Genomic DNA, 20,337 nt, shown 5'->3' with positions numbered 1-20,337 from the left:
ACCTGACTCCAGGAACTGGGTCTTTAAGAAAAATACTATCTATCAAGACTCACACGGAACTGCAAGAGTGAACAAAGGTGAGCTACTTGTGAAGTACAGTACTTTTCAGCATGAGTTAGAAAGGCAAAATCTGGCCCTCATTCACTCGCAGAATTGTGCAAAGGTTGGCAGTTTTATTTTGCATGACGTTGCCTTGGGTTTCAATTCATTCTCCCACCAAACTTAACTTTGAGTTGCAGGGTCAAATGAGCCCAACATGAAACTCGGCTGAGACACGGAATTTCGCCTGCTTTCAAGTTGAAGCCATACAACATTGCAAAGTTAGAGTCCGTTCTTCTTCATTTTATTTTCGGTCCCAATCCTTGATTGTGGCTCAGGACCACACAGCCCAGTTTGGGAAGGAACTGCAAAGCTTGCCTTTGTGCTCCCTGATTCTCGGCCATCTGGGTGACAGGACAGTCCATGGCATAACTTAGAGCAACCTCTCTTAGTTGAGCTAGCTGTCAATGGCCCCAAGGGGCATATTGGCAGCCAGGGAACAACGGGGCTTAGGGCCATTCTGACCATGCCCCCTTTTCTCCAGCCATGCTTTCTATTCTGACTATAGGTGGAGGTGGAGGAGCCACCTTGCCACTTTAGAATCTCCATATCCAAAGTGTCCAGACCACAGCAGAGAATCAGACCCAATGTCAGTAGAATTTTTCCGGTCTCATGTCTCCTCAGAGTTTATATTGTGCACTTTCACCATCCTCTGTGGCACAATAAAATATATTTTAAAACATATATCATGGAAGTGATCTATATGACCCTAAAGTAGCAAAAATATCTCAAAACATCCCCAATCCACAAGAACCCTCCCTACTCAGCCCGCATCCTGCAGGAAAAGCCAGAGTAAAGAAATAGGCTTTGCAGCATTTGCTCAAAAACGGAGTGCAAATTATCTTCAACAATTCCTAAGCCCCACTGAACGTTTCATTAAACATGGTCTGAAGTTTGACAGCAACCCCAGTAACAAATGTTGTCATGAATATTTCACTGAGTTCTATTAATTGTGAGTATGAGCATCATTATTGATACATATTATTGTTACAGTTTGGGTGCGACTGCCTCCTTTCATTTAAGAAGCAGTTAAGCTTCTTTATAGAACCAGATAGGTGAAATAATAGTCGTCTCCATCCCAAACACATGCACATGTCACTGTCCAAAATAAAGACACATGCAAGATACATACAGGCAGAGGGATGTCGGTGGGTATTGGTTTGTGTGTCTGTGAAAGAGGCAGAGAGGCAGAGAAGCAGAGAGCAAAGCAGGAGAAAATACTAGAGAAACAGGGGTAGCAAAGCCAAGGATAAGGCAAAACAAGCAGTAAGAATGTGGCCCCGAGAAAAGATAAGAAAGAGAGAGAGAGAGCGCGCGCGCGCTTTGGGGCTAAGTGCTGATGGGAAAGGGGCTTTAAACTGTGAGCAAAGACACTGTCTCATTGTTTGATTGCTGCTGTGTTCAGGGTCGCAGGGTTTTATGTACATTCCTTTTAAATAAATAGGATTGCAACAAAGAAACTGCTGACTCCATCACCAATTTCTCCTCCTAACTGAAACAACCCACAACATGCCAAATTTGGCTACTACTCGGGTCAAAAAGGGGTAACAGTGCATTAATTCAAATTGGGTCCCATTTTTTTACCTATGGGTATATTGGACTTTATTATAAATGTGGAGATAGTAACATTCGTGTAAAGTACAATTGGTCACCAGGATTTTGGCAAGAACAAAATGTAGTCATTTTTCTTATGTTATGAGATTAAAAATAGGCCACTAGGGTTGATCGGAACAACAGGGTTCTGTCTGTTCGAAGGAGGGAAGACATTCATTTTCCAATAATGCATGCTTAGAAGAGTTAAGTGAATGGCTGTCTGGTTTTGGATGCTGCAAGCGAGAACGTATCTAAATGCTTTAAATTTAGAGATGAATAATCCTTGTTTTTAACCAGAAGAAGAAGAGTATAGAAAAGACGCCCCAATAGAGAGAACCACCAGATAAAAGGGATCGGCTTCTCCATGATGAAATAATGACTGCAAGCTGCAAAAATAAAACAAAGGCTTTGATGAATTGTTAGTGCATGAATTTAAGTTACAGTTTACTTATGCAGACTAGGAATGCCGTATGTAGGATAAAACAGGTATGGTGGCAGAATTAGTGTGAGAGATTGTCTGTGGGACCTTCGATCAATGTAGGGGAGCATCTACCTGGACTAAAAGAGCACCGTGAATGGAAACGATTCCTTGACCTGGTCTATGCTACAGTTAGGTTAATGTAAGCCACGTAGGCATCAGCCTAATTTGGCATGTGTCTACACTTAAATTTGTCTCTCAGTGATGTAAGCACCTCCTTACAGCGACAGCAACACCACCTCCCAGAGTGTTGTTGAGCCATGGTTGACGTACTGAGATTGACACAGTGCAAGTGTAGACACTGCATTATGTATGTCGACCCTAACAATCCTCCAGCAGCTGTTCCACAATGACCAACCCTGACCGCTCTGGTCACAATTGTGAACTCCACTACAACATCTCCCTACATTCCCCCTAAACATTCCATGCGGCGTCAGGGGCCACATCCCTGCCCCTACCACTCCGCCCTGGGGAACATTAAGGACAACAGCAGCTTCACATACACTGATGTGTGAAAGCCACAGTTGCTGTACGTGTAGGTAAAATGGACATGAATGTTCTCTCCCCTTAAGTTCTGTTCCATTAATTTATTATGTTTTAATGTATTTGCTTCTAAATTGCACAGATTTTTCTTTGCACTGTTTGCACGTAATACAATTCTATTATTTGGAAAATAATTCATTTTTTAATAGTTCACAACATATGCTGCACAGTGCCTAGCAGTTCAGAAAGCACCCACTTGCTTGTTACTGGACAGTGTGACACAACTCACAGGATCAGTGACAAACAGTGTAATAATCATAAATGCACAGCAAGCACCACAAAATTAATATGTGCGTTGTTATTATTATTATTATTTATTTGGTGTATGCAATCCAATCAAGCCAAGCCACAGCGTTCTTTTCAATTATGTTCAAGGCATGAAGACCTCCAGGAAGTTGAGGCATCTTGCAGTCCTCAACAATATGTGTTATGATTTATGGCTACCCGCATTGACATAGTGGACTGTCTACAATGCCACCAAAATTCTGCTGCAGCACAAATTCCATGTCCAGTACAAAACCGGTTCAGAAGGCTCCATTACCTTCACAGTAAATCAAACCTGGGTTGACGATGAGTGAGATCTGAGACATGATAGTTATTTGTCATTTTCTCTGCGGACCATGAAGCTCGTCACGCACCCTCTACCATAAATCCCTCACCCGGTAAACTTATCCACAACAGGCACCATAAGGGAAGACGACCATGTGGTGGATTAAACAAGTCTTTAATTAATGGTAGATGTGGCATATCACACAATTTCATCACAAGCTTTACTACGCTTTCCTCTTTGCGAACGTGGGTGGAGCAATATTGCAGAGACCCAGTAACCATGGTGGAGGAGTAGATTTAAGTGAGCCTGAAATAATACGTATGGTGCAATTAAGTTGTATGTTGATCATCTTTGTGTGAGACGAGCGAGCCTATACTGTAATGCAGTACTCCACCGCTGAATAACACAGTGCCAACGCTGAAGTGTGTAATATTTGGGTGTTGGCGCCACATGTCATTCTGGCCAGTTTTCCGAGCAGGTTGTTGCACATTTTGACCTTAGTCGCTGTCTTTGTAAGATGGTGACAATATGTGAGAGTTCTATCCAACATGACGCCTAGATAGATCGGGTGTGAATCATGCTTTATTCACTGACCATTGAGAACTATATTCAACTCTTTGCCCGCTTGTGCATGATGTAAGTGGAAGACATTCAACACAGTCTTACTTCCACTTGGTATCAGGCACCACCGACAACAATAATGAGTCAGAGCTGCCATATCTGCATTCAGAACATTCTCAAGTATGTCAAAGGAGTGTGACTGAGGGCAGAGGCATTTGTTGTCTCCATAAACAAATTTGTGAGAGCCAGTACACGATAGATCATTCTAATATAAGTTGAACAACGTTGGCAATAATACTGATCCTTGCAGGAGGCTGTTCTGGTGCCTCCAAGCACTTGTTCTATCACTAATATGCACCTGGAAAGGTGATTTCTCAGAAACAGAGCCATTGCCCATACTAACCAACTTGGAATAGTTCTAGACAATTTCACCAAAAGGCCCGCGTGCCAAACCTTATCATGAACAATGGTCAGGTCACGGAAAACTGAACCAGTCTTCAGCTTATGTTGGAATCCATTTTTGATGAAAGTCGTAAGTGCCAACACTTGATCACATGTACTACAATCACGGTGAAGACTGGCTTGCTCTGGTCTTCCACAGGAAGTATGCCTTCCACAGATGGTGAAATTTTTTGCTAAATCAAATTCTCAAGCAGCTTAAAGCAGACGCTTAGAAGTGAAATTGGTCTGTAGCTCAAAGGCAAGTATGGATCTTTCACAGGTTTCAGCAAGGCAATGACCTTTGGTTGGTGCCAAATTCTAGGCAGTCTGGATTCCCACAGAACTCTGTTGAAAAACCAAACAAGCCATTCCTGAGCACAAGGACCCAGATGTTTCATGAATTCAGGTTCAATTCTATCATATACGGGAGCTGTACCTGTTTTTAAATCATTCAGCACTTCATCCAATTCCAGACTAGTGAATGGTTCCTTCTTACTATTGGTTGAATTACTCCTTAGGAAATGCCGCCACTCGTCATGTACCTGTCATTTGACAACTCTGTCAACAGGAGTTTTGGCGACCTTCAACAGATGACTGGCAATCTGATTTGGAGTAACTGCCGGCCTGCTTTGTGCATATGGACATTGAGCTGCACCTCATTGTGCATATGTGCATGGACAGTGTTATATTCATAGATGTACACCAAACACCACATAATTCTTGACAGGCCCCAAAACTGAAGACCCAGGCAAAGCAGGGTACATCACAATGCATCACTTTGACTCACTGTTAAAAGTGCTCTTTCACAGCCTCCCTGAGCCATATAGCTCCTCACTGAGATCTTCCAGTAGCCCTTGCTGTTCAGACTCCGCAGACAGTCACTCCACCTCCACCCTCCACCCAAGCTGCAATTTTTCCTCCTCTGTTTCACAGATATTATGCCGAGCAGGCAGCTATAACCATGGGGATTTTTTTCCCATTGAGATCCAATCTTATGAGTAAATCAATCGACCTAAAGCACATTCAATCTACCTAAAGCACATTCAGCTACTGAGCCCGTAGTTGAATCTATCCTTAGTGGAGTTGAGGTCATACAGCTTTATGAACCAGGGGAGTAAAGGGCAGGCTGGAACCTCCAGATCACTATTTGCATTTCAACATCATCAATGGTAATCCACAGGTCAGGAAATAAAGTCCCTGCTTGTAGCTTTCTGAACAGTCCTGTGTTCTTAAAGATATAAGTGTCATGCACTTTCCCTGACCAGCCAACACCAATGTCAGTGAATCATCCCCGGCGCTCCACCAATGCTTGCATAACCATAGCCCTTTTTGTTGATGTGCTCTGCGGCAAGGTAATCTAGCACCAAACTAGGGATGTGTGTGCAGTCTATTGCTTCACCGCAGTGTGGGAACTCCATTGCTGCAAATCCATCCACTATGTCCCACAAATTGCTAAGAGTCACAGTCCTGCATAGCAGGAAATTATTAATGTCCCTGCACACTTCCAAGACAACAACTCCCTTAGTGGATTTTCCAACTCTAAAATGACTTTCCACTGACCAGTAGCAATCCAGCATTGCAAGTTTCCACAGTGCAATCACCACTCAGTTCTCCACTGTCAGTGCAGCTCTCATGCTGGTGTCCCTGTGCTGGAGGGCTGGGGGAAGCTCAGCACGCAGATCCAGGAGCGTGGCCTTGTGCATCCAAAAGTTCTGCAGCCACTGCTTGTCATCCCAAGCTTGCGTTACAATGCCATCTCACAAGCCCGGGCTCGTTTGTTGGGCCCAGAAGCAGTGGTCCGCGATCTGCAGCTGCTCCATGAATGTCACCAAAAACCTTGAATAAGTTCTTGCTATGTCCCAAAGCACTCTATCCTCCAAAAAATCATCACATCCCCTACCGATTTGGTTCTTACAGCTCTGCAAATACTGGGGGATTGTGTGTCCTGTGCTTGCAACACTTATGATAACAGTGCTGAGCTGTGCAGGCTCCATGCTTCTGTCAAAAATGGCAGACAGCAAGACGGTTTATAGGATTTTTTTTTTAAAGAGAGAAAATTATGGAACATAGATGACATGATGGGATGGAGACAATTACACCCTGGAAAACTGACCCCTTTCTCCCAGTCACCCCTGCACTACTCGTTTCTGCCCCACCATGCATTGCCAAAACTTCCCAAAAGACAGGGCACTGGACAGTGGTGGGTTGCACGCTGGCATGCCTACCCATGGTGCACCTCACTGTGCATTGACACAGACACCCCTGGTGAGTATGCACAGAGCACAAGTGATATACTAACTGCAGCAGCTTTATGCTGACGTGACTTGTGTAGACCAAGGTTTGTAGTGTAGTATGGCCTTGGGTTCTCCTAGAAGCATGTGGGAGTGATGTCATCTTACTAGGGCATGAAATAGGAAGTTAAATTATCAATTCTGAAATAAAACTGAGTATTTTACAGAGATCACTGGCATATGAAAAAAACTAAAACTGGAAAAAGACAAAATATTTCTAATCAGATGTTACTGTGGCCAAAAGGGGGCTGCAGAAGTGGGGACTTCTGACCTTTATTGTTACAATTGTTTGGCTAGAGAGTTTTCCGTTGCACAGGACAGATCACATTTCTTTACATTTTGATGGCTGTATTTTCACAATAGAAAAGATAATGATGAAGCTTAGATTTTGCTGACTATTGAGATGTATCAAGAACTGCAACTGATCTTCAGTGTTTTCCATGTGGAACAAATATCTACAATATTTCCCAAATGGATCAAAAGCATATGTAACTTTTATGGGAATGTTTCATAAATAGCTTTTCTACCTACTGGACCAGTATGGGATCAAATACACTGACTAAAAATATGGCTGATTTCAAGTTTCAAAGTTTTTGAAGAAGTCTGATGATTTATTATGTCAAAAGTTAGTATTTGTAAATCTTTATAAAGAGCCTTTTGTTCACAACAGGCAACACATGAAAAAAGTGAAATAAGACATGAATTAATGAAATGAGCCTATTTCAGATATTACAGTTCACACACACGTGAAATAAAATAAATTAAACATGAGACATAAAGGGGGAGGTTCTGGTTTGTGCTTCCTGAGAGATGCAGCAGAGAAGGTATAGGCCAGAAGAACTGCTGTGGGGACCAACATGGGTTATGGCGTAAACTGAAGCAGATCTGGGGCTGCTCTAACTTATGGCAACCTGTCCATACCTGTCTGTATGCTGTGCCACAGCCCAGACTCCTCAATTCCCCCTCCAACCACTGATCCACCCTCTCCTTAGGCTGGCATAGCCCTTTGCTAGGGCCTCCTGGAGAGCACAGAGTATATGTGTGCACAATTTAGAGGCACTTACGTCAGCTATACACTGCTTCTGTGTCGTAAGAATTCTCCCCTGAAATATTGTAGCACTGTAACATAGGGGCCAGAATCAGCCCACTAATCTATGTACCCGATCTTGTCATTCCCCCATGGAATGTGAGTTTCTATGTGCCTGTAGGTTCTTCCTGTCCCTGATGTTCAGCTTTCAGAGGAGTCTCTTGAGTGTGTTTCAGTAAAATATTTCTAATCTTCCTCATGCAAATTTTCCCAACAACAGCCCTAGAACAGCAGTCACCGGATCTGCAAGGCCTTGAGACAAGCCGTTCAGAGAGGATAAGCAGTGATGTCACAGAGGGGGGAAAGAATAGGAATTAATCCTCTTCTTTGGAATAAGCTTTTAAGGGAAAAATATACTCTAAACCAGAAAGTGTCAACTATGCCCTATTCTCCCATCAAGTCCACACTGATTTGTAATATCAGCTGCCAACAGTGGACATAGTTTCCATGAGTGTGGGTGTTCCATATATGTAGAGACGAGCCCAGAAACTCACAGATATTTAGATGCCTAATTCCCATTTGTTTCAAGGGGAGTTAGGCACCTAAATACCGCTGAGATTCTGGGCAGCAATGTATACTTCCCTGCTATAAAAGTTCTGTTCTGTCTTCGGGAGACCCAAACCACAGCTAACTGCCCATGGAGTAAGAGATCCAGATTATGCATACTATAATATGGAAGGAGGGGCAGCTGATGGCATCAGCAGAAGCTGATAGGGACACAGCAGTCATGCAGAAAATGAATGGGTAATGGCAATGCAGTCTAAAATCCAGGGAGAGAGAACAAAAAAAAAAATCTTTACTCTCCTTCTCAGAACTGTTGTTCTTTGAGATGTGTTACATGGGTCATTACACAAGGTGTGTGCACATCTCATGCACTGGTGCCAGAGAGTTTTCCTGAGAGGTACCCATGGGGCAGCCCTGCTTGTGCCCTGGCTGCCTCATACTGCCAGACAAAGGTATAAAGGGCAGAGTGACGCCACCTATCCTCCAGTTCCTTCACACAGGGATCCCAGTGATAGACTCTGATGCGTTAGGGAGGGAGAATGGGTCATGTAATGGACATATGCAACACACCTCGATGAACAACAGTTACGAGAAGGTGAGTAACTATTTTTTTTCTTTGTCAAGTGATTGAATATGTTCTTTGCACAGTAGGGGCCTCCCGAGAGGTTTTTGATGGCGATGGGGCTAGAAGTCTCATCTGAAGAGGGACTATAGGACCAGTTTCCCCACATTTGCGACTTTCCTTGATGCAGCAGTAATTGCATAGTGTCTCACAAAAGTGTGGGTCGAGGAGCATGTCACTGCTCTGCCGACGTCTGCAATAGAGACGTTTCCCACAAACGCGATGGAGACCAAGTGTGCTCTGAGTGCACTGACAGCTTCCCGGGGGGCATGACGCCCTTGGCAGCATAGCACATGACCGTGCGTCTGGAAGTCCATTTGTGCAACAAGGCGATCTTTCATTTGTTCTAAGTAGGACACAAAGAGCTGGGTAGAAACCTGAAAAGGCTTTGTTCTATCCGGATAAAAGAGTAGGACCTTAGCTACGCTTAAAACACTGCAGCAGCACAGCTGCGTCGCCGCAGCGCCTCAGTGAAGATGCCAGCTATGCCGAGGGGAGAGGTTCTCCCATTGGCGTAGATAATCCACCTCCCCGAGAGGCAGTAGCTATGTCAACGGGAGAATTCTCCCACCAGCCTAGTGCTGTCTGCACTGAGAGTTAGGTCAGTTTAACTGTGTCACTCAGGAGTGTGGACTTTACACACCCCTGATGTAAATTCCTAGTGCAGACCAAGCCTAGAACTCAGAGCACATCTAAAGTGTGGCACTTTGTTCATCTATCTGGATATGTGGCTTTGGGGTAAATATATTGACAGATTTAGGTAGGAAATCAAATACCGCCTTGAAAAGAAATGTAGATTGTGGCCTAAACTGTACCTTGTCCCTGTAGGACAAGAAAAGGCCAAAGAGATCCAAGGTGATGGTATTCTACCTTGACGGTGCCTTTCTTCACCTCAGCCACCACCAGTCAGCCCTGCATGGGGTGTGAATAAAACTGTTTGAACCCCTGGGATGGAACCTGGTATTTACACTCCATGCACTTTGCCTCTGGTGGAATAGATGAGAGCTGACTCGATAGACTGCATTATTGCCTCATTAATAGGGAAGGCTACCTTCCCTGCAGTAGTCAGATGCAAGATGTCTATAAACTTTTGAGGATTCTCTTCCACTAGCTCCATCCAAGAAGATGGATATATTCAGAGGCAGCAAGGCAGGACTCTAATACCACCATGGTAGAAGGTTGATCCAAGACAGGTGAAGGGAGATCCAGGAATTTACTGTCTAGAGGCTATTCAGTACTGACTACTAGCAGTATCTTGGTTGATAACATAGTAAAAGCATCCTGAAAAGAAAAAGGATAGGAGAAAGGAGATATTATCCCCATTTTATGTAGGACCAACTAGGACACACATAGAGTAAGTGACCTGCCCAAGGTTACACATGAAGTCTGTAGCAGAGCCAGAATTTGAATCCAGATCTGCTGAGCGCCAGTCTTGTGCCTAAATCATTCAGAACCATCTGTGTCCTCACATCCAATATAGCATAGATAGAAAGCTGAAAAAACAGGTACAAAATGTCCCAGCGTAGAGAAACACTTCTTAACCAGAGGGGCATGTCTGAGGCACCTGCTGGATTGCACCCCATTGAGGGGGAAAATCTGAAGTATTCTACAGTTGCTAGGACCCAGGACAGCAGAAGGAAGAAACAATTGCATCACTGCAATCCCAATCGCACTCTTCCCACTCCTCCATGGCACTCAGTTAGAAACCAGAGGAAGTGATACTTCTAGAAAAGCAGTGCTGGCCAGAGCTGGGTGGGTGGGAAGGAGCTAAGAGAGACGATAAACACCTCCAAGTACCCGCCTCCCCAACAGCCTTCAAACCCAGAATACACCATCCTCCAAGTAGCATCCTCACCAATTCCAAACCCAGCAGCATCCCCCACGTACCAGCTTGGTACCGGGCAGGAAAGCCTCCCTTCTTGGTGATCTGTTTCTGTAAGGAAGTGGAGATGTCGATCTTGATTCTGAAGGCATCCCCCAAGGCATCCATATATGACCAATAAGGGGACTGATAAAGTACTGGAGGCCAGTTGTGCCTAGACCAGACCTCTCAATCCTTTGATCTGCACTTTCTGTGAGAGCAGGAATGTTTGGAGTGAGTTCTGGACTCTCTGAAGTGGGAGACATGGGAACCTACTTCAGACTCTGATGGGGAGTAAGAACCTTCCAAAGGCCAAGGTGGTGTGGTACTGGCAGGGGTGAAAGTACCAGTAGGAAGTCGGTATTGGCCCAGATCCAGCTGATGTTAAAGCGCTGCTTTGGCAGCACTTTAACATCACTGCCACTTTTGCCCACCCCCCCACCAACCCGCATTGGCGGCCCTGCTGGTAGGGACCCTATCGGCAGGGCCGCTGACAGGGGCAGGGGCAAAAGAGGTAGCAACATTAAAGCGCTGCCAATGCAAAGGACCCTCCTTAAAGCGCTGCCGCAGTAGCGCTTTAACATTGCTGCCCCTTTTGCGCCCCCGCCAGCTGCCCTGCCAGTAGGGACCTTACCCAATGGGGGGACAAAAGGGGCAGCTGCCCCAGGGCTGGCAATTTAAAAGGGCCTGGGGCTCCCAGCCACCACCGCTGCTACTGGCAGCGGCCGGAGCCCTGGGCCCTTTTAAATCGCCGCCGGAGCCCTAGGTGGCATGGGCCAGGCAGAGCAGATGGGCTGGCTGGGGGAGCCTTGCCCCTTCCACCCAAGGCCCTGCCCCTTCCAGGGGACTGAAGCCAGCCCCCATACCAGTAAGAGATTAATATTACTTTTACCCCTGGGTACTGGGAGGAGCTCTCAGAGACCAGGACCAGGATCTATGCGGTACGGGCAGCAGCAACAGAGGCTTCCCGGCTATTTGTACTATGTGTTGAGGAAAACTGCCACCAACTAGGCTGATAAGGATCGATGGGGTCTTGAGATTGATGGGGCCATAACAGACCCTAATGCCAGTGCAAGGACTGCACCACATGCGACAGGACTGGTAGAGGACTTTGCCCTCAATCAGCCGCAATGGCAGTACCAAAAGGGGCAACAGGTTCTTCGCAGCCACATAGACTTCTGCACCAGAATGGATGGTTGCCCCACCATCAGCTGCAATGAAGTAACAGGCCTCGACAGGCAGCTTCAACCTTTATACTCTCAGATCAGAGCACAAGTCAGACAGGGCATATGCGTGGCCGCCCCAATGGGTACAGCTAGAGAAAACTCTCTGGCCCTGGTGCACGAGACTTGCACACACCTACAGCATAAACGACATATACAATCACTCAAAGAAGAACCCATAATAATCTATAACAAATGAGATATACCAGTAAATCAGAGATCTGTGAGAAGAAAATCTCCTCTGATTCAGATGTGGATTTGCACAAACATTTCTGCTACATGCCATGTCTGCAAATACAGTGTGAACTCTGCTCCACCAGTGCATATGTATCAATTCTGGAATTATCCTTGTCTCCTTGAACCACAAATTACTTGAAAATCAGTGTATGGTATGGTTACATTTAATCCATAACCCACACAACACAGTGAAATGAACAATGATCATTCCACAACAGACAGCAACAAAAATGATTAAAGGACTAGAAAACATGACCTATGAAGCAAGATTCCAAAAAATGGGTTTCTTTAGTCTGGAGAAGAGAAAACTGAGGTGGGACATACCAGTTTTCAAGTATGTAAAAGGTAAAATAACCATTAAACTAGGTTCAAAGGGGGCAGGTGACCAAAGCCCACAGGTAAGTCAAAAACATTGAGACATGAGAGAAAGATCAGAATTTGTGGGGTGCATGGGCTGTTATAGCAGGGACAAGGGAGAGACAAGTCAGAACTGGTGGTGGGGGGATCAAATCAGTATCTCAGATGTCTGTATACTAATGCAAGAAGTATAGGGAATAAGCAGGAAGAACTCAAAATGCTAGTAAATAAACACAACTATGACATAGTTGACATCACAGAGACTCGGTGGGATAATATGCACGACTGGAATAATGGTATAGAAGGGTACAGCTTGCTCAGGAAGGACAGGCAGGGGGAAAAGGGAGGAGGTGTTGCTTATTGTGACAAAGTTCCTCCTCTGCCTTGGTGGGTCCTGCGCTTTTTGGCAGATTTGCTTGCCTCAGAGATTTCCGGCAGCCCTCAGTTTGGCCACTTTTGCTAGTGGCTCAAACCTGCCATCCACTCAGCTAACCTCATCGCTGGCCAGCATGGGGGAAATGGAGAAGAATCGCCACAGTCTCTGTGTCCTACCTAGTGGGTCAGGAACAGGCCAGATCCCTTTCCAATTTAGACCTTCCCTTCTGGTGTTTCTCACAGACCAGGTCAACTCCTTCTATGTCCAATCAGTAGTTGGGAGGATGGGGGGAACCTGGGCCCACCCTCTACACCAGGTTCCAGCCCAGGGCCCTGTGGATAGCAGCTGTCTACAATGTTCCCTGTATCAGCTGCATGACAGCTACAACTCCCTGGGCTACTTTCCCATGGCCTCCCCCCAGCACCTTCTTTATCCTCACTGCAGGATCTGCCTCCTGCAGCCTGATCACACTTGAACTCTTCAGTCCTCTTGCAGCATGCCTTCTCACCCCCTGCTCCTTGCGCACCCCCCTACTAACTGATCAGAGGTCCTTTTTAAACCAGGTGTCCTGATTAGCCTACCTTCCATAATTGATTCTAGAAAGTTCTTAATTGGCTCCAGGTGTCTTGATTAGCTTGCCTGTCTTAATTGGTTCTAGCAGGTTCCTGATTGCTCTAGGGCAGCCCCTGCTCTGGTCACTCAGGGAACAGAAAACTATTCATCCAGTGGCCAGTATACTTGCCTTCTACCAGACTCCTGCACCGCATTGGTCTGGGTCTGTCACATTATATATTAAAAATGTATACAATTGGACTGAGGTTGAGATGGAAATAGGAGACAGACTTGTTGAAAGTCTCTGGGTAAGGATAAAAGGAGTAAAAAACAAGGGTGATGTCAACGTACGGGTCTACTACAGACCACCTAACCAGGAAGAAGAGGTTGATGAGGCTTTTTTAAGCAACTAACAAAATCATCCAAACCACAGGATTTATTGGTGATGGGGGACTTCAACTACCCAGGTGTCTCTGGGAAAATAACACAGCACGGCACAGATTATCCAACAAGTTCGTGGAATGTATTGGAGACAATTTTTTATTTCAGAAGGTAGAGAAAGCTACTGGGGAGAGGCTGTTCTAGATTTGATTTTGACAAAAAAGGAGGAACTGGTTGAGATTTTGAAAGTGGGAGGCAGATTGGGTGAACATGGTAATGAAATGGTAGCGTTCATGATTCTAAGGAATGGTAGGAGGGAGAACAGCACAATAAAGACAATGGATTTCAAGAAGGCAGACTTTAGCAAACTCAGGGAGTTGGTAAGTAAGATCTCATGGGAAGCAAGTCTAAGGGGAAAAACAATTGAAGACAGTTGGCAGTTTTTCAAAGAGACATTATTAAGGGCACAAGAGCAAACTATCCCACTGTGTAGGAAAGATAGGAAGTATGCAAGAGGCCACCCTGGCTTAACCAGGAGATCTTCAATGATCTGAAATTCAAAAAAGAGTTCTACAAAAAGTGGAAAGTAGGTCAAATTATGAAGGATGAATATAAACAAATAACACAAGTATGTAGGGACAAAATTAGAAAGGTCAAGGCACAAAACAAGGTCAAACTAGCTAGAGACATAAAGGGTAACAAGAAAACATTCTACAAATACAGTAGAAGCAAGAGGAAGACCAAGGACAGGGTAGGCCCATTACTCAATGAGGGGGGGGAAACAATAACACAAAATGTGGAAATGGCAGAGGTACTTAATGACTTCTTCGTTTCGGTTTTCACCAAGAAGGTTGGTGATGATTGGACGTCTAACATAGTGAACGCCAATGAAAATGAGGTAGGATCAGAGGCTAAAATAGGGAAAGAACAAGTTAAAAATTACTTAGACAAGTTAGATGTCTTCAAGTCACCAGGGCCTGATGAAATGCATCCTAGAATACTCAAGAAGCTGATTGAGGAGATATCTGAGCCATTAGCAATTATCTTTGAAAAGTCATGGAAGACGGGAGAGATTCCGGAAGACTGGGAAAGGGCAAATATAGTGCCAATCTATAAAAAGGGAAATAAGGACAACTCGGGGAATTACAGACCAGTCAGCTTAACTTCTGTACCCAGAAAGATAATGGAGCAAATAATAAAGTAATCAATTTGCAAATATCTAGAAAATAATAAGGAAGTAAGTAACAGTAAGCATGAATTTGTCAAGAACAAATTGTGTCAAGCCAACCTGATATCTTTCTTTGACAGGGTAACAAGTCTTGTAGATATTGGGGAATCAGTAGACATGGTTTAATCTTGATTTTAGTAAAGCTTTTGATACTGTCTCGCATGACCTTCTCATAAACAAACTAGGGAAATGCGACCTAGATGGAACTACTATAAGGTGGGTGCATAACTGGTTGGAAAACCATTCCCAGAGAGTAGTTATCAGTGGTTCACAGTGATGCTGGAAGGGCATAACAAGTGGGGTCCTGCAGGGATCAGTTCTGGGTCTGATTCTGTTCAATAGCGTCATCAATGATTTAGATATGCTTATAAAGTTTTGCGGATAATACCAAGCTGGGAGGAGTTGCAAGTGCTTTGGAGGATAGGATTATAATTCAAAATGATCTGGACAAACTGGAGAAATGGTCTGAAGTAAATAGGATGAAATTCAATAAGGACAAATGCAAAGTACTCCACTTAGGAAGGAACAGTCAGTTGCACACATACAAAATGGGAAATGACTGCCTAGGAAGGAGTACTGCGGAAAGGGATCCAGGGATCATAGTGGACCATAAGCAAAATATGAGTCAACAGTGTAACGCTGTTCCAAAAAAAGCAAACATCATTCTGGGATGTATTAGCAGGAGTGTTGTAAGCAAGACACAAGAAGTAACTCTTCTGCTCTACTCTGCGCTGATTAGGCCTCAACTGGGATATTGTGTCCAGTGCTGGGCGCCACATTTCAGGAAGGATGTGGACAAATTGGAGAGATTCCAGAGAAGAGTGACAAAAATTATTAAAGGTCTAGAAAACATGACTTCTGAGGGAAGATTGAAAAAATTGGGTTTGTTTACTCTGGAAAAGAGAAGACTGATGAGGGACATGATAACAGTTTTCAAGTACATAAAAGGTTGTTACAAGGAGAAGGGGAAAAAATAATTTTTCTTAAGCTCTGAGGGTAGGACAAAAAGCAGTGGGCTTAAATTGCAGCAAGGGAGGTTTAGGTGGGACATTAGGAAAAACTTCCTAACTGTGAGGGTGGTTAAGCACTGAAATAAATTGCCTAGGGAGGTTGTGGAATCTCCATCATTGGAGATTTTTAAGAGCAGGTTAAACAAACACCCCTCGGCCCGTGCTGCTTCCCACAGCCCCCATTGGCCTGGAATGATGAACGGCGGCCAGTGGGAGCTGCGATCAGCCGAACCTGCGGACGCTGCAGATAAACAAACCGTCCCGACCCACCAGCGGATTTCCCTGACAGACCGCATGCCAAAGGTTGCCGATCCCTGGTCTAGATAATACTTAGTGCTGCCATAAGTGCAGGGGACTGTACCAGATAACCTTTCAAGGTCTCTTCCAGTTCTATGATTCTATGAGTGTTATAAAGAGGAGGCTGATAAATTGTTCTTCCTAGCCACTGAGGACAGGACAGGTAGTAATGGACTTAAACTGCAGCAAAGGAGATTTAGGTTAGACATAGGAAAAGCTTCCTAAATGTACTGGCAGTTAAGCACCAGAACAAATTACCTAAGAAGGTTGTGGAATTTCCGTCATTGGAGGTTTTTAAGAACAAGTTAGACAGACACCTGTCAGGGATGGTCTAGATAATACCTAGTCCTGCTGCAGTGCGGGGGACTGGACTAGATGACCTATGAAGGTCCTTTCCAGTTCTACATTTCTATGATGCTATTCAGAGACAAATTAATTAAATAACATAAATCAAAATGAAAAGGAGTATTTGTGGCACCTTAGAGGCTAACAAATTTATCTGAGCATAAGTTTTCGTGAGCTACAGCTCACTTCATCGGATGCATTCAGTGGAAAATACAGTGGGGAGATTTATATACATAGAGAACATGAAACAATGGGTGTTACCATACACACTGTAACCAGAGTGATCACTTAAGGTGAGCTATTACCAGCAGGAGAGCGGGGGTTGGGGGAACCTTTTGTAGTGATAATCAAGGTGGGCCATTTCCAGCAATTGACAAGAACGTCTGAGGAACAGTGGGGGGAGGGGGAGAATAAACATGGGGAAAGAGTTTTACTTTGTGCAATGACTTTTAGGTCTGTAATCAAGTGACCAGCAAGACTGAAGTGTTCTCCGACTGGTTTTTGAATGTTATAATTCTTTACGTCTGATTTGTGTCCATTTATTCTTTTTCGTAAAGACTGTGCAGTTTGGCCAATATACATGGCACAGGGGCATTGCTGGCACATGATGGCATATATCACATTGGTAGATGTGCAGGTGAACAAGCCTCTGATGGTGTAAAATGCAGTGGATGCAGTGTCCACACAAGTCAATTACATACATAAAATACCAAATTACATATATCCCAATGCATATAGGTTCCAATCAGGGTGTGCTATTATGAGCTGTTAACAGCTCATATTATTATATAGGTTCTATTAATGGCACCTATTAGTGCCGTTTCTGCAGTTGTTTCTCCTGAACATTCTTGTTTTAAAAAAAAATTCAAGGGGTATTGAAACATCCACTGTCTTTACACATTCCTGAAGTATGGGGTTTTGGGTGGATCAATTTTTGAGCCTTTTAATCATACACTCATTATCTGACTATATTCACTGTGTACCTGTAGAGAAAAAAAACCTTCATTTTATTAATTTAAACATATACTAGTGATTCAAGCTCAATATGACTTTCAGTAAATATTTTTTCCTCTGTGTACTTAATGGCATTAGAGACACAACTGTTATCTTGGAAAGTGTGTTCACAATTAGTTTCAAATGTATATTTTTAGCTATGATAACAGAAAATGTAAATGTCATAATGAGAGCAGGAAGCACTGAATCTGGGCTAATCTACAGCTCCTCACAGCATGAGTACAATATTCCCTAGGGCATCCCTTGATAAAATACCTTAGTGATTAATACAGAAACCTTCAGAATGGAAAGCCTTGGTTTGATTCTTACTTTTAGCCTTAATGTGAGCCTGATTACTCTCTGAGGTGTTGGCCCCAAGCTTTACTTTTTTTTAAGGCTATAATCATTGTCCGTATCAGAAATCCGTCCTAACCACACAGACCACATTTTTGAAGGATGCCATTAGAAAAGCAGAGAGGTAAAAGTTCCTTAAAGATGAATGTGATGGCAAAGATTTTTTCAGTAATGTTTCATCTTCTTGCACTTGAAGAAAGTTGATGCACACGCTGCCTTCTCACTCATCAACGCAGTGGCACTTAATAGGATTAGTTAATTAACAATCAACATTTTAATTGCATTCAATATCAATAGTGTTTGGATGATCTTGGTATTTGATACATTTATTAACGTAATTGTTGCATAGTTTTTGTGTGAGTAGGACCCCCAAAATGGCTTCTCCCTCATGCCTCCCAGGCTCATGCCAAGGGCATACCAAAAGAGGCTGCTCACCCCACATTAGCAATGACTAGCGCTTTCTAGCACTTTGCGTGGTATAATGGGTATTGTGTCCTCATTGTCTTTTAGAACACCATGACTTTACCAATATTAACTCCCTCCTTATTCTCCTCAAATGTAAACCAATGCTCCATTATGGCACTAACCCAGTAGCCTGTAATGATCTCCCACTCAGTAACACTACTCTGAGCTGACTATTGAGAGGATCTTGTAAGTATTATATTAAATACCTCCCGTCTGTCAGAGCCAACCTTTGGGGTCCATGAAGCCCATAACCACAAGCATTAGATAAAAAACAACCTATTGAGAACAGAACTCTGAAAATCAAAGACTGAGGAAAAAAACATTGAGCAAGGATGTTATTCTATTCTATATCCGTTCTTAAAGTGGCCTCATCACTACAGTATCTGAGTGCCTTTCAGTAGTGCATTAAGTGATGTGATTAACATTTGTCACATGTGGTTAATTCTCTGTCTCATCCTCTCCTCAGGGTGGGAATTGTATGTGCTGTGTACTGTTTTATTTTGGTTTTGTTATTGTTTTAAATGTACCTACCACTCTGTGTTTATATTAGAGAAGGCCAGGTCAAAGAAATGCACTTTGCACTTGGAGCAGAAGGTGGTGAGGTTTGAGATGGTCCTTAGTTCCTGGAGGAGTTCACTGACTTGCCTTTGACAAATCTCTGCATCTTGCACAGATGAGCTTTATGCTTGTGGTACAAAGTCCCATTGTGCCAGAGGAGTGTAGTTGTTGGCCATGGTCTTCATCCCAGAGTTCTAGCAATCTTTTAGATACCCTGGGACCCCATGAATGGTGGTGGTGGTGCAGTTTCTCATTATGGTTCTTTGGGTGCATCCCAAACTATTTTAGCACATTTCTCTGGATTCAGCCACCTTTCTCAGGTGGGACAGCAGTGGTCTCATGGTCAGCAGTGTCAAATGCTGCAGAAAGTTCCAGGGAAATGAGAATGGATGTCTGCCCTCTCTATCCATTGACAACTGGAGATTATTCATCTGAGCAAGCAAAGCTGGTTCTGTCCCATGTCCTGGCCCAAATGTCTCTCCAGGATAGCTGCTTCAGTTAGGTGAGTTTGTAGTTGTCCCTTGGCTAGCTTCCCTATAAGCTTGCTCAGGAACTGAAGGATTGATACTGGGAGTAGTTGGCTAGAACCGACATATACAGGGTGGGTGTCTTCAGCGTTAGTTACACTGTTGCTTGTTTGAAGGAGGAAGGGAAGATTCCTTCTCTGAATGAGAAAGTGCTATTCTGGTCATGAATGGCACCAGTTGCTCATGACTCTCACCAGTCAGGAAAAGCACGTGTTGGATTTGCAAGTCTTGGGTTGAGACTCCTTTAAGGTGTCCAGTACTTCTTGAAGACAGAACATACTGAACTCTGGGAATGCAGAGTGGCTGTTTGTTGTCCTGTAGAGGGGAAGTGAATCCAAGCTGTTTAGGAAGGCTTCCAGAATGTGTGTGATTGTTTCAGTGAAGTAGGATGATAGTTCTTTGCAGCACTTGGCACTCAGTTCTGATGCAGGTTTAGGCACTCAGGACTGATAAAGTGATTTACCACCCTGGATAGCTCTTTGGGGTGGGATTTGGCAACTTCTATGGACGCTGATAGGATGGTTCTCTTGCCCTATAATACAGTCTAAATGGAGGCTTACAGGAATTTGTTATATTTCATCATGTCTGTATCAGCCTTCATTTTCCATCATCTGTTCTTGAGTTCCTGCCCCTCCCTCTTCATCTGGAGCTGGGTGTAAGAAAACCAAGGAGATCTGTGGGAGTGATGGGATTTAAAAGTTGATTGGAAAATCCCAGAGGACAGAGAAGAATTACCACTATTTGACACAGACACTGAAATAGAAACCTGATATCAGGCATGGCACCATGTACCGTCTCAGGGAT

Source organism: Natator depressus, chromosome 2 (assembly GCF_965152275.1).
Source record: "Natator depressus isolate rNatDep1 chromosome 2, rNatDep2.hap1, whole genome shotgun sequence".
Classification (NCBI taxonomy): Eukaryota; Metazoa; Chordata; order Testudines; family Cheloniidae; genus Natator; species Natator depressus.
Note: the sequence above shows the minus strand (reverse complement) of the source record.